This window comes from Hyla sarda, chromosome 1 (assembly GCF_029499605.1).
Source record: "Hyla sarda isolate aHylSar1 chromosome 1, aHylSar1.hap1, whole genome shotgun sequence".
NCBI lineage: Eukaryota > Metazoa > Chordata > Amphibia > Anura > Hylidae > Hyla > Hyla sarda.
Window position 1 is genome coordinate 141,726,740 of NC_079189.1, and position 15,682 is coordinate 141,742,421.

The 15,682-nt window shown below is 43.8% G+C and overlaps 1 protein-coding gene across 1 annotated transcript in view; it reads right to left on the reverse strand.

The window, feature by feature from the left end:
* TRIM2 (tripartite motif containing 2) overlaps window positions 1-15,043 on the reverse strand; it is a 150,540-nt gene extending 135,497 nt beyond the window's left edge. The window contains exons 1-2 of the mRNA XM_056562526.1: window positions 14,955-15,043; window positions 3,340-3,365 (exon numbers count right to left, since the gene is read on the reverse strand). The gene's annotated coding sequence lies outside the window, so the exon portion shown is untranslated. The remainder of the gene's footprint in view (window positions 1-3,339; window positions 3,366-14,954) is intronic.
* Between the last annotated feature and the right edge of the window lie 639 nt (window positions 15,044-15,682).

The window sequence follows — 15,682 nt, forward strand, 5'->3', positions numbered from 1 at the left end:
ATTATCGGCTTATCGGCAAGGTAATTGCCGATATCGATAATGCCCAAAATCGTGATTATCGTCTGATAATATCGGCCATACCGATAATTGGTCGATCCCTAATATATATAAAGGTAAATATGATACATACAAAAACTTTTTTAAATCCATTGATGCCAATGGCTATTTGCATTTTAATAGTAGTCACTTGAAAAGTTGGAAGGTTAATATACTCTTCGGACAGCTGACGAGAATAAAAATAAACTGTTCCGAAAATAAATGCTATGAAGAACAAGCAAACATAATACAAAGGACAAAAAATAGGAGGCCAGAGGAAGCGGGAAGACCGTGAAACAAGGCTTGTTGCCCATAGTCCGCATAGCCTCAGCTGTGTGTTTTTTTCTCTTTTTCCATGCCAGTGAATTGTAAAGGCTCCACTTCATGGTGAGTGCGAAAACTTTATTTTTTCCTATTTTTTGCACATTTGGACATTGTCTTTTCCAAGTTTTCTGCACCTCATGATTTTTTTTGTTCACTTCTACCTCACACAGCAATATTTATGTTCAGGTGTTGTAAGCAGTGGTATCACCCTGTTCTTTCCTCTACACCTTTAAGTATAATAGAAAGGACATTTTTGGAAAAGAGTTATCCACAAGAAGTGGTTAAAGGGGTACTCCACCCCTAGACATCTTATCCCCAATCCAAAGGATAGGGGATAAGATGTCTGATGGCGAGGGTCCCGCCGCTGGGGACCCCCGCATTCTACCATGCGGCACCCACCTGTAATGGCTTCCGGAACCGCTGGAGGCCCTCAGGCTAATACCATTCCAACCACGAGAATGGAAGATCGTGAGGTCACGCCGCCTCCCATAGACTTGCATTGAGGGGGCGGGTGTGATGTCACACGGGGGCGGACTGGTGACGTCACGATCTTACGTTCTCGTGGTCGGGATGGTATTAGCCTGAGGGCCTCCAGAATACTACCCTATATATGGAAAAATGAAAAAGTTATAGGTGATCAAAATACTGTGATTTTAGATTACTGGTTTTGTACAAAAAGTTTTAGATTTTTTTTTAAGCGGTACAAAAATATAAAAGTATCTAGCCATGGGTGTCATTTTAATCGTAGTGACCCATAGAATAAAGAACACATGTCATTTTTACCATAAAGTGTACAGTGTGAAAACGAAACCCTCCAAAATATGCAAAATTGTGGTTTTCATTTAAATTTCCTCCCTAAATAAATATTTTTTGGGGTTCGCTGTATATTTTATGGTAAAATGAGAGGTTTCATTACAAAGTACAATTGGTCACGCAAAAAACCAAGCCCTTATATTGGTCTGTAGATGGAAATAAAAAAGAGTTATGGATTTTAGAAGGCGAGAAGGAAAAAATGAAAATAAAATTGGCCTGGTCCTTAAGGTTAAAATGGGCTTGGTCCTTAAGAGGTTAAGTCTTGTTAGTTGTAAGGTGTATGCCTCTATGGATCAGGCATGTTTTTCTAGCACAGAAGCTCAATCAGATTGAGATCTGGGGAATTTAGAAACCAAGTTAACATCTTAAAGGGGTTATCCACCATAAGGTGATTTTAGTACGTAACTGGCAGACAGTAATGGACAGGATTAGGAAGGATCTGCGCTTGCCTTGGGGCTAAATGGCTATGGTGTGAGATTACCATAATACTGTGGCTAGCTTTTTGTGAACTGGTATTTTCTGTTTGACTTTTCTTCTTTTGCCTACAAATCCCATAATTCCATTTTCCTCCCTCCCACACATCAGCCACCCCACCCATTGAAACATAAATGAGCTGCATCCATTCAAAAGACCTGTGGTTTTCAATCAGGGTGCCTACAGCTGATGCATTAGTTGCAGATTGACCTCTCTCCCACCAAGCGATCGCTCCACCCATTGAAGCAGACAGGCTGCCTGTCATCAGCTGACTAGTGATGTCAGGTCTCGGGCACATTGCAACCTGGGAAAAATCTGAGACAACAGTAATTTTGTTTGCTGTTAAAAATAAATATTGGGGTGAAAATCACATAAGAATTGTGAGAAAACTGTCACACACAGATACAGACACTATTATGAACTACACTAACTTTTCAACCCCTGTAGCATAGTCAAATAAAAAAAAAATTCCTGGAATACCCCTTTAAACACTTTGTTATGTTTCTTAAACTATTCCTGAACAAATTTAACAGTGTAACAGGGTACCTTATTCTGCTGAAAGTGGTCACTGCCATTAGGAATGCCATGAAGCTAAAATGAAGAGTACACCTTTCAAGTCCCTCTTCATTGGTATGCATATTTTTTTTCCAAAGTGCATCCTGGCATCATCTCTTATGTGAAAAAAGACATGATTCATTACACCAGGCCGCCTTCTTTCATTGCTCATACATCAGTCTTGATACTGTGCTAATTGTAGCCACTTTCTGGAGTCAGCATTGGCATCGGCCTATGACTACACAGCAAGCTGCAATGCACTGTGTGTTCTGACACCTATCTTAACTTATTGGGTGCTACAATAGCTCTACAGCAGGATCAGATCAGACTGGCTAGCCTCCATTCTCCATACTTATCAATAAGCCTTGTTCGCCCATGACTACGTTGTTGGTTGACTAATTGTTCTTCTGATGACCACTTTGATAAGAACCACTGCATACAAGGAATACCCCATAATACCTGCAGTATCGGAGAAGCTTATACAATTTTACAACCACTTAGATCCATATACATGACCATTTTCCTGATTCCAACACAGTAAAGTTCATTTGCTTTTATTTCTACCCCACTCCGTTCGCAGGTCTCATTGTTACTGTAATCAATGTCATTTACTTCACCTGTTTTAATGTTATGGCTGAATTGTATATATATAATGCTATATATAGTGTTACGACAGTGAAGATCTGCGTTGCCCCTTGACACCCTCTGGATGTTATCAGTGAAAAAAGTCATCTGCAGTACAGCAAACCGTGAAGGTTACACAAGGCTAGTCGTCTATGTATGTCTAGACTTCAAAGCAAAACAAACCATATAAACTGCAGCAAAAAGAATCATTCAACAATTATTTACCCCAACCACAAGGTCACAGGGTGAGGTTCCTTTCACCTTGAGAACTGGACCTACTGACTAAGGGTATGGCACATAAAGATAGAGTAGTTTTCACTAGTACAAAGTATAGTATTTCCATCACAAAACATACCTACTACAATAGACAGTTAACCATAGAAACCTATTGATGCAATTAGACTTGCAGTGTGCAAGGACATTGTTTTTAACTATTTCATTGCCAGAAGTCTTATTGCATTGGCATGATCACTCCTACAATATGAAAAGGATAAGAGAAGATTCATTACTCACATTTAGGAGATACAGGAATCCAGTGGCTGCTCCAAGAGAAAGAACACAGAGTTATCAAGCTGTATTCTCTGTATGTGCTAGTGAATGGAAGACTGCAGTATGGTTGCTGCTCACTTTCCCTATGCTATGCCTGGCATGCTGCTTGCATCCTCTGCATCTGTCAGATGTGACCTCTCTGCTGCCTCAGGGTTTCACACACTCATATTATGTGATGCGCAGCAATGTACTTCACCACCTCCTGCCTGCAAAGGGAGAATAATAATGATGGGGATCTATCAAAGCTTCCCAGCTGCAGAAAGCTGCTTCATCATACAATAAGATTAGTAGTAACATCATGCTGCTTTGAGTGTCTGCTATTTTCCATTTCTTTCATTTTAACCTCCCATTTGCCATGGCTTTGTGAGCTTTAATGACACATGAGAGGACCGTATGGGCCATAAAAACATTAATTGATTTAAAATAAGATTGAAAGGATTGTCATCCATCAGCATCCATGCCTTCTATGGTGTACATTCTTTTCGTTCAGATTGCAAGCTCTTATGTGCTTGGCTCCATCGCCTTCTTTCCTGTTCAACTCCCTATCTCCATTGCCTGTACTAAATTGATTAAAATGTAGCCCTGATATATAGGGCAGAATCTTATGAATAATAAATTAACACCATCATAAGTTCCATAAATTGTATAGAACATAACTATCTTCTAAATAGATTGTCGCTCAAGCGCAGGGGCGGACTGACAACACTCAGGGCCCCCGGACCAAATAAAGCAGGGGCCCCCTGCAAGACTCCGCCCTGGCCATGCCCCTATGCCACCCAAATCCCTCCTCCTGTCTCACCCCATCACACAAAATATTATACTTACATTACACTAATGGGTTGTTAGTGTACTTGATGATCATGAAGTACAAGCCCACTAGCCCCATCACGGCCACCTGTACGTAGCGGGTCCCAAACATCCCTAGCACAAAAGAAGGTGTGGGGGGGCAATTATAAAATTCTACATACTCTATATGCCACCAGGATTTAACAGTGCCGGACACTGTGCCTCCCAGATGTACCAGTGCTGCACACTGTGCCACCAATAATAATAGTAGAGAAGTAATTCCAGCACTTACCATATATTCAATGTAGCTTATTGCATGTCCTTGAACATATGGTGAGTGCTGGGATTACTTCTCTACTATGTTCTGGGCCTGATCCATCCACGTGCACCACCAAACTAGGGAAGTGCCAACCTCCACCTATTGTGGATATAATAATTTCACACACTGTGCTGCCTGGATATAATAATGTGACACAATGTGCCGCTAGGGTATAATAATGTCACATAATGTGCCGCTAGGGTATAATAATGTCACACAATGTGCCGCTAGGGTATACTAGAGCCACACACTGTGTGCCATGACATAGTATAGTAGTACATAGGCTGTGTGCTCAGTACATAGCTGTACCATACAAGAGACCCGTAAAACATAACAGTGTCCACTACAAAGGATTGTGCAAACCCAGTGTGCTGCCTGACCTCCCAACTCCCATTATTTTGGACTATGCTGGAGAGCCCTAGGCATGATGGGAGTTGTAGTTATGTAATAGCTGCAGAGCCACAGGTTGGAGTACATGATCACCCATCATCCCTGCAGAACGTACAATAGACTCCAGCTGATGGGACAGTCAGACAGACTATACAATGATATTAGTGACTACAGCACTGATGGGACTGTGGGACAGAACACACAATGATATCAGTGACCTGAGTGACATCTTCTCTGTTGCCTTTTCTTTTCTTCTTTATCTGGTCCAGACGTCAGGACTTCTTCCAGCTCCATCTTCTCTGCAGAGTCTGACACAAGCAGATCATAGGTTAGGCACCGCAGATCCTCATGCTCCATAGGAAGACAATAATTATTATAACCCTGCCAGATACTGTGCCCCCTAAATATATCCCTTACAGACCCATCTCTGCACCCCTAAATCCTCCTTCAGACCCTTTTTCCCCCCCAGACCCCTCTGTCCTCCTCCAGATCCCTCTGTCCCCTCCTCCTCCAGACCCCTTTTCCCCAAGACCCCTAAATCCTCCTTCAGACCTCTTTATCCCCCCAGATCACTTTGTCCTCCTCCAGACCCCTCTGTCCCAAGAACACTGTGTCCTCCTCCAGACCCCTCTGTCCTGAGACCACTGTGTCCTCCTCCAAACCCCTCTGTCCCGAGAACACTGTGTCCTCCTCCAGACCCCTCTGTCCCCTCCTCCTCCAGACCCATCTGACCCCATCATACCCCTAAACCAGGGGTCCTCAAACTTTTTAAACAGGGGGCCAGTTCACGGTCCCTCAGACCATTGGAGGGCCGGACTATAGTAAAAAAAAAAAAAACTATGAACAAATTCCAATGCACACATATATCTTATTAGTGGTTTACCCCTTTAAGTAAGCAGCACAGCTCCCCCCACATTAGGTAGGCAGCACCGTTCCTTCACATTAGGTTGGCAGCATAGTTCCCCCCACATTAGGTTGACAGTATAGATCCCCCACATTAGTTTGTAGTTCCCCCACATTAGGGTTGGCAGTATAGTTCCCCCACATTAGGTTGGCATTATAGTTCCCCCACATTAGGCTGGCAGTATAAGTCCCCCCCCCCCACATTAGGTTGGCAGTATAAGTCCCCCCACATTAGGTTGGCAGTATAGTTTCCCCACATTAGGTTGGCAGTATAGTTCCCCCACATTAGGCTGGCAGTATAAGTCCCCCCCCCCACATTAGGTTGGCAGTATAAGTCCCCCCACATTAGGTTGGCAGTATAGTTCCCCCACATTAGGTTGGCAGTATAGTTCCCCCCACATTAGGTTGGCAGTATAGTTCCCCCCACATTAGGTTGGCAGTATAGTTCCCCCCCACATTAGGTTGGCAGTATAGTTCCCCCACATTAGGTTGTAGTTCCCCCACATTAGGTTGGCAGTATAGTTCCCCCACATTAGGATGGCAGTATAGTTCCCCCCACATTTAGTTTGCAGTATAGTTCCCCCACATTAGGCTGGCAGTATGTTCCCCCACATTAGGTGCAATATAGTCCCCCACATTACGTTGGCTGTATGTTCCCCCACATTAGGTGCAATATAGTCCCCACATTAGGCTGGCAGTATGTTCCCCCACATTAGGCTGGCAGTATAGTCCCCCACATTACGTTGGCAGTATGTTCCCCCACATTAGGTGCAGTATAGTCCCCCCATATTAGGTGCAGTATAGTTCCCCCACAGGCATACAGCCTCCAGCGATACAGTATGGCTGGAGACTGTATGCCTGTGTACTGCCCCACTTCAGTGTTCCTACCACCGCTCCGGCCATAGCAGGACCGGAGGATCAGTGGTCAGAATACCGAAGCTGATGCTCCGCTGGTAATCACTTACCAACTGCCAGCGTGCGTCCTTCTTACTTCTTCCCGGCTCCTCCGCGGCTCCGTTGCCATGGGCGCACGCATGGGACGTCAGTGATGTCCCTGCGTGCGCTAGCTCCCGGCGGTCCCCGTGTTTTTAAAGTAAATGCAGGGCCTTAACAGAGGCGTCCCTGTGTTCCGAAAGCATCTTTCAGAACACAGGGATGTCCCGAGGTAAAAACACCCGGCGGGCCGTTAAATGCGCTCCGCGGGCCGCATGTGGCCCGTGGGCCATAGTTTGAGGACCCCTGCCCTAAACCCTCCTGACTCCTCTGCTCCCTCTTCCTCCGCTCAGGGCCCCTTATTGTGGCCTATCTCACATGGCCTCTATAGCTTAATGGCCCGTCCAGCCCCCAGCTCAGCAGTAGTATGACACATGATAGGATTAGATACATAGGCTCAGCAGACAGTATCGCACATGACAGATTTAGATACACATCCATAAATAGAGAAGAAAAAGCAGAAAGTGATAGCACACCAAAAATGTATATATATTAAAGTAAATCTTTATTGTACAAAAAAATAGCCATATGTAATTAAAAACTGTCATGTAGAGAGCGGGTGTGTCCCAAAAACCCTAAGTCCCCACGCGTTCCATCACTCTTGGTGACTTTCTCAGGGGCGCATGGCTATCATATCACAAACGTGTCTTTATATAACACAAGTATTTAGTACCTCAGTGCCGACAGGTGTGAACGCCATCCATCCATACACACGCACTCCATGCAACCAGTTCCGGAGTCACAGGCTGAGAACAGTTCCGGTAACCTGCCTCACTCCCATAACAAGCGCATGTGCGGACTGTTGGTCCGATATGTCACTTACAGCCTATTTCCCCGCGCATGCGCAGGTTCCATAGCTTTTCCTCTGTATCGCGCAACTTCATTAAGTTCGCGCATGCGTAGTGAATCGCTAAATTAGTCCGAAACAATAGCGCACGCTCAGCAAGTGTCAGAGCCATAATAACTGGCCCCAGCAGTCCAACATTGTAGGACGCATGCATTCTAGATAATATAATTAACATTAATCCTGGTATCATATGACGCATGCGTCACTCACATAAGTGAAGTGCGTCTCTATCTTAGTGAAGTATGTCTCCATCTTTAACTGCGCATGCGCCGGAGCCAGCCAAGTAACTTATAGAGAAATTGCTTATATATCTATCTTTTATACCATTAAAACACCACCATGTGTATAAAATAATATTAGTGATAAACAAGTCCCCAAATGCACATTTAAATTTATAACACCCTCAAATCATATAACACCGTAAATAATGTACCTGAGTAAAATAATAACTAAAACTCATCAATAGTAATGCATGCGAACTTGAATTCCCCGAATAGCATGGTGACTGCACTCGTCCAGACCTGCGAGGACTTCGGCAAAGCTGTCATTCCCTCAAGAGCACGGTGACTGCACTCGTCCAGACCTGCGAGGACTTCGGCAAAGCTTCAGTGGCAAAAGTCAACTGCGGGAAGTCGGAAGCCATGCTCTTCGGGGAATGGCACCTGCCCCCTTCCCCTTTACTGTTAAGCTGGACTTCATTCAAATTCTTGGAGTCTGGTTCAGGAAGGAAGGAACGTCCCTTAAGTCTTGGCAAGACCGACTAGGAAAGATGAACTCTAAGATCGGACTGTGGAGCTCCAGAAAGCTCTCTATTGAAGGCAAGGCACTGGTCCTGCGGAGTGAAGTTATGCCTGTGCTCCAGTATACCGCACAGGCCTGGCCTCCCCATACCACCGTTTGCAAGGCCATCACCCGGACAGTGTTTTGCTTCATCTGGGGCAAAATGGACAGAGTCAAGAGGACTGTGATGTACAAGGATCCCCGCAAGGGTGGGAAGGGAATACCCGATATCCCCACTCTGCTGAGGGCCTCCTTTGCATGTGTCAGCGTGCAGCGGACTCTTATTGAAAAGACTGGCTCAGCGGGCAGGTCCATGTCTCGCTTGTTTCTCATGCCCCTCTGGAGACAGCTGGGCTGGGACAGGTGGGACAGCTCCATCCCTTACAATTGGAACGCTCCCTGGTTCTATGGGGATGTTGTCCGTTTTGTGAGGGAGCACCAGCTGGAGGGACTGAAACCGGACCTATGGAAGCCGAAGACAATCTACAAGCTCATCCGAGCTAAGGACTTGACTGAGCTGGTTCCGGGACTCCCCGCAGCCACTGCAGAGACAGTTTGGACTAATGTGTCCTCAAAGCGGCTTACCAATGGAAATAAGGACTTGTCGCAGATGGCCGTCAAGGGAGGACTCTCTATCAGGTCGTTCATGCATGCCCACAACCTGTGCACAACCCGGTACTGCCCCTGGTGCCCCTATGTGGAGGAAACATCTTTGCACGTGTTTTGACAGTGCCCCTTTGCACAGGGTCTGTTGGACTCTCTGGAACATGAACTTAGAGACTCTGTACCCAGGAACTGCCTATCGTACCATTCGGTGCTTTACGGTCTGTTCCCTGGGACCCACGACGTGGAGGCCATCCAGGAGGCCTGGCGCCTTATGAACTGTTTTAAGGACGCAGTGTGGCTTGCCAGGAATCGCCTCGTGATCAACAGCATAGAACATGTCTGTCCGGGACTGCCGCAGGTTCATCAAGAGCCTGCTTAGAGACTATTTCATCTTGGACAGCCCGGCCGTCGAGGAGGAAGAAGAGGAGTGAAGACCATGTCTCCTTGAAGATACAGCCCAGCAGTTTGGCTCTGTGGTCCGCCCCTTCCCCACTCCCACATAGTCACCCATACCCCCCACACCCCCGCCCCACAGCCCACGCCCCCTACCCCGATCACAGATTGTATTGTTTTGTTATTCGATATCTTGTGCTTTTCTATTACAGGATTGAGCGGAGTGTTAGAGTAGCATGATGTGCGATGTATAGCTTAGGGAACCTTTGCTGTGTATTGCACTGTCATGCTTTGTGTGATTGTAATTTATTGTATGACTTGTAATGACTGAACGGACAATAAAGCTCTTTCAATAAACCCGAAACAGCTGTCTGACGATGGGTAGAAACTTTCCTTTTGGGGAGTAAGTCTGGCTTGGCATTAATCCCGATCATTTTTTTATATTCCGTAACTAGAGCTAAGCTGATACCAGGGAATATCGCCTGAGAAGGTGATGTAATGAGCTGCTTTGCATATTCCCCTACATATATTTATATGAAAATTAGCACGTTTAAAATTGTCCTCTTCTGACCCCTCTAAGTTTTCAATTTTTCCCTATACAGGAATGTGTGAGGGCTCATTTTCTCGGGAGTTGTAGTTTAGAAACAGTGAGACTCCAGCTGTTGCTAAATTACAGCTTATATCTTTCCCAGACAGCCAAAGGCTGTCTGGAAATGATGGGGAGTTGAAGTTTAGCAACAGCTGGAGGCTCCCTGTTTGGAAACGCTGGTTTATGGGCGTTTTCCCTAAAGGAGGGCACCATAAATGTACTAACCAATTTTCCGTGTTTTTTTTTCTCATAATTTCAGATCCGTGTATGCAGAGGACTTCGGATTCGGCAAACTATGTCGATGACCAGAGCTTTTCTTTTATTTTTTTTTTATATATTAATAAAATGGTTAACGAGGGCTTGTGGGGGAGTGTTTTTTGGAATAAAAGTTTTTAAAAAGTGTTGTGTTTTTTATTTTTATTTACTTTACAGGCTTATTAGTGGAAGCTGTCTTATAGACAGAAACCATTATTAAGCCTGGGTTTAGCGTTAGCCCCCAAAACAGCTAGTGCTAACCCCCAATTACTACCCCGATACCCACCGCCACAGGGATGCTGGGAAGAGCCGGTACCAATAGGCCCATAGCATCAAAAATGGCGCTCCTGGGCCTAGGCGGTAGCAGTCTGGTGTAATTTAGGATGGGGAGGGCCAGTAACAATGGTCCTCGCCCACCCTGGTAACTTCAGGCTCCTGCTGCATGGTTGGTATCTGGCTGAGAATGAAAATATGGGGAACCCCCACACATATTTTGGATAAATAATAATAATTTTAAAAAAACGCATAGGGTTCCCCCTATTTTTATTCTTAGCCAAATACCAACCAAACCACCTGACGTTACCAGTGTGGGCGAGGACCATTGTTACTGGCCCTCCCCAGCCTAAATAATGTCAGCCTGTTGGGCATTGGCCCAGGAGTGCCATTTTTGACACTTACTGCCTGTTGGTAGCAGCTCTTCCCAGCACCCCTGTGGCGGTGGGTTCCGGGGTAATAATTGGGGGTAAGCGCTAGCTGTTTTTGTGGCTAACGCAAAGCCGGGCTTAGTGAAGGACTCTGTCTATCAGCCAGCTTCCACTACTAAGCCTGTAAAGTAAATTTAAAAAAAAGAAAATCCCCATAGCAAACATATGCTGCTCGGGACAGTTCCTAAAATGGAGAGAGATGTCAGCAGAGAGCACTGTGTTCCACAAAGAAAAAAATTTCCTCTGTAGTATTCAGCAGCTAATAAGTACTGGAAGGATTAAGATTTTTTTTTTTAATAGAAGTAATTCAAAAATCTGTTTAACTCTCTGGCACCAGTTGATTTAAAAAAATTAAAAAAAAGTTTTCTACCGGAGTACCTCTTTAACCCCTTAACGACGCAGGACGTATATTTACGTCCTGCGCCGGCTCCCGCGATTTGAAGCGAGATCGCGCCGCGATCCCGCATCATAACGCGTCGGTCCCGGCGCTCATCAACGGCCGGGACCCACAGCTAATACCACACATCGCCGATCGCGGCGATGTGCGGTATTAACCCTTTAGAAGCGGCGGTCAAAGCTGACCGCCGCTTCTAAAGTTAAAGTGAAAGTGACCCGGCTGCTCAGTCGGGCTGTTCGGGACCGCCGCGGTGAAATCGCGGCGTCCCAAACAGCTGACAGGACACCGGGAGGGCCCCTACCTGCCTCCTCAGTGTCCGATCGGCGAATGACTGCTCCGTGCCTGAGATCCAGGCAGGAGCAGTCAAGCGCCGATAACGCTGATCACAGGCGTGTTAATACACGCCAGTGATCAGCATAGGAGATCAGTGTGTGCAGTGTTATAGGTCCCTATGGGACCTATAACACTGCAAAAAAAATGTTTAAAAAAAGTGTTAATAAAGGTCATTTAACCCCTTCCCTAATAAAAGTTTGAATCATCCCCCTTTTCCCATAAAAAAATTAAACAGTGTAAAAAAAATAAATAAATAAACATATGTGGTATCGCCGCATGCGTAAATGTCCGAACTATAAAAATATATCATTAATTAAACCGCACGGTCAATGGCGTACGCGCAAAAAAATTCAAAATTCAAAAAAAGCGCATTTTTGGTCACTTTTTATACCATTAAAAAATGAATAAAAAGTGATCAAAAAGTCTGATCAAAACAAAAATTATACCGATAAAATCATGGCGCAAAATATGAGTCCTCATACAGCCCTGTACGTGGAAAAATAAAAAAATTATAGGGGTCAGAAGATGACATTTTTAAACGTATACATTTTCCTGCATGTAGGTATGATTTTTTCCAGAAGTGCGACAAAATCAAACCTATATAAGTAGGGTATCATTTTAACCGTATGGACCTACAGAATAATTATAAGGTGTCATTTTTACCAAAATATGCACTGCGTAGAAACGAAAGCCCCCAAAAGCTACAAAATGGCGTTTTTTCTTCGATTTTGTCGCACAATGATTTTTTTTTCCGTTTTGCCGTGCATTTTTGGGTAAAATGACTAATGTCACTGCAAAGTAGAAAATAAGCCATAAAATGGATTTTTGGTGGAAAATTGAAAGGGTTATGATTTTTAAAAGATAAGGAGGAAAAAACAAAAGTGCAAAAACGGAAAAACCCTTAGTCCTTAAGGGGTTAAGGTGCTCTATATCCTCTGTGTCTGTGTGGAAAACAATTGAAAATAGTTGAGGCAAAAAATTTGAAATGGTAGTTTTCTAAAAGCTAATTGTGGCTGTAAAACTACATAAGTCCCAGACTTATAGCTACAAAGGCAGGTATAGCCATTACCTAATTTACATATATGTAGCTGTTTCTAGTTGTATAACTAACATACAAAGTATGTTATTTTTATAAGACCATTCATCCAATGCATGAAGTCTCGGGAGAAACTGTATTTTGTAGAGTTCTGTTTTGAAGGGCTATCTATCTGGCCTGTGCTTGTAGGAGCTTTTTTTTACACCAATGATTCAGCATACTTTTGGAAAATGACCCGTTCAATGTATATAGGGCAACCTACACTATTATTTAATCAGGGTGAAGAATCTATGTTTGGAAGGTTATGTCATTCAATTATTTGTGACACTATTAATAACCTATAGAGTAATGATAATAATTAACTATCATATAATGATAGAGATTGAATAAGGGTCATATAAATAAGCAACTATATTTACAAGCACCTAGTAACAAAGCCCAAACAGCTAACATCTACAAGCACCGGCAAAAATGTATTTTATAAATATAAAATTACAATGTCATATTCAAGGGTATCTGAGATATTGGAAGTTGTTAGATGGGGTCTTCATAGTGCAGAAGTATTTGCAAAGTCCATTTTTTTGCCACAGAATTAACATGCATAGAGAAAGTTATTTTCTTAGTTCAAGTTGTAAAACACCTTGGAGTTCAAGTGTAATATGTAAATGAGAAAAAATAATATTATAATGTCAGCTCAAAACAATTATGCAAAGATTCCAGTAGCAGAGCCGTTTTACAGTTTTAGAAATACAGTCAATTTGTTGGTAAAGAAACTGTCATTTTAGAGATCATATGGCAGTGCAATCCTTAAAGGGGTACTCCGGTGCTTAGACATCTTATCCCCTATCCAAAGGATAGGGGATAAGATGCCTGATCGAGGGAGTCCCGCCCTGGGGACCCCCGTGATCTTGCACGCAGCACCCCGTTTGTAATGAGTCCCCGGAGCGTGTTCACTCCGGGACTGATTACCGGCGACTACAGGGCGGGCGGCGTGTGACGTCACGCCTCCGCCCCCGTGTGATGTCACGTTCAACCCCTTAATGCAAGCCTACGGGAGGGGGCATGATAGCTGTCATGCCCCCTCCCGTAGGCTTGCATTGAGGGGAGGAGCGTGACATCACACGGGGCGGGGGCGTGACGTCACATGCCGCCCGCCCTGTAGTTGCCGGTAATCAGTCCCTGACCTCAGATCAGACATACCCAAGTACAGGACACAAGTCCTCAGTGTGCGCTGCCGTGTATATATGCCTGGGGGCGGAGCCAGTGTGTGTGGCCAGGGAGCCAATGTGCGCAGCCCCGGTGTTCACAGCGCTCGCTCCCACCTGTCTGATTGATAGGCAGGGAGCGAGCGCAGGCTGACTGAATTCGGACTGATGCCCGGCCGGGATAAGCTGTGATATCACAGCAGGCTGCAGCCTGCCACTAGGAGGGAGACCCCTTGTGGCTGCATTTTGAACAGTAAATTTTAATAATTTGCACAAAGAAAAAAATTATAGAAGTGCATCAGAGATATGTTGTAGTACATAAGTACTACAACATATAAAAAAAAAAAAAAAAAGATGATGACAGTGCCCATTTAAGCTTGGAGAGTTTCAGATATACTAGTGTAATAAAGTTATTACATATAATTATTTAGACGATCTTGCTGTGACTGCTCATTTCTGTCTTCCTATCTATAAGCTACAATGGTCAAGAAGACACATTTTTTGCTCGCTATATACTTATAATTGAAATCAAGTGCATTGAAGCCAAAAATATAAGCTGTGAAATGCCACAAAAAGCAGGTTGCATCTCATATGTGTTCTATTACTGTGACAACATGATGTTTTGTGTTTTTAACAGACTAACGGAAATAACAAACATTAGCCATCTAGAGTGAATGGGAGTCATAAAAACTAGTGTAATCTGCATTCTTTATCTTTCGATGTAAGTAAAGAATAGTCAGTATCTCATTCTCAAATGACTCGGAAACTCAGGCTGCATTCAGAATGGAAATGTATTCATTCAATATATCACAATCAAATATGGACATGTAATTTGCAAGAACACAGCACAACAAAGCACTGATATGCACAAGTAATGTGCACTAATTGCCATACAAATGCACCCATATAAACCATGCACAGTATACATATATATATATATATATATATATATATATACACACACACACATATATCATGACAGCACGCAAGCAGTCTTAGTAGTGTACTAATTCATAATATGCATAAAATGGAGCCATATTTACCGTTAGCTACAAAGTAAGCACTATAAAGCAATATCCAGAGTACAGAGGACTGTGTTCTGGAGAGCTCATATGGAATGATCTGTGGTCTGGTTCATCTAAAATGAAGACCCATGAAGTTTTCTTTCATTGAAGGAGAACATTACATATTCAGTCTCTGCAGCTGACTGCTCTGCCTCCCTGAGAATGCACCTAATAGAATGCCAGGGCTGCCTTAGTGACATCCAATCCCGCTCATGCTTCTCCTCAGACGTGAAGCCATTCTCATTGCCATTCACCTCATTTCCCTCTAAGGCACCTGTGGGAAATTGTTTCCACGGAAACTGCAGATGGTGATTTTTTTTCTCCTCCCAGAAACAATTGCCATGGAAACAGAGTCTTATGCACGTGATCAACACTATCATATCCTATAGAAATATATATATATACTCCACTACATATTCGCTTTAGAGCAATATGCAGTATCCTAATATCATTCTATCTAGAAGTAATCCAGGGACAGCTACTACTATTTCTCACCTTTTCCCACCATTAAATTAAGCACCACTATAGCTGATAACTTCGTAGTGCAGCACACACAGACTTATGGGGAAATGTATCAAAACTTGTGCAGAGGAAAAGTTAACGAGATGCCCATAGCAATCAATTAGATCGCTTGTTTTATTTTTCAGGAGCCTTTTCAAAAATTAAAGAAGTGATTTTCTTAGTTGTTATTGGTAATTGGTCAACTT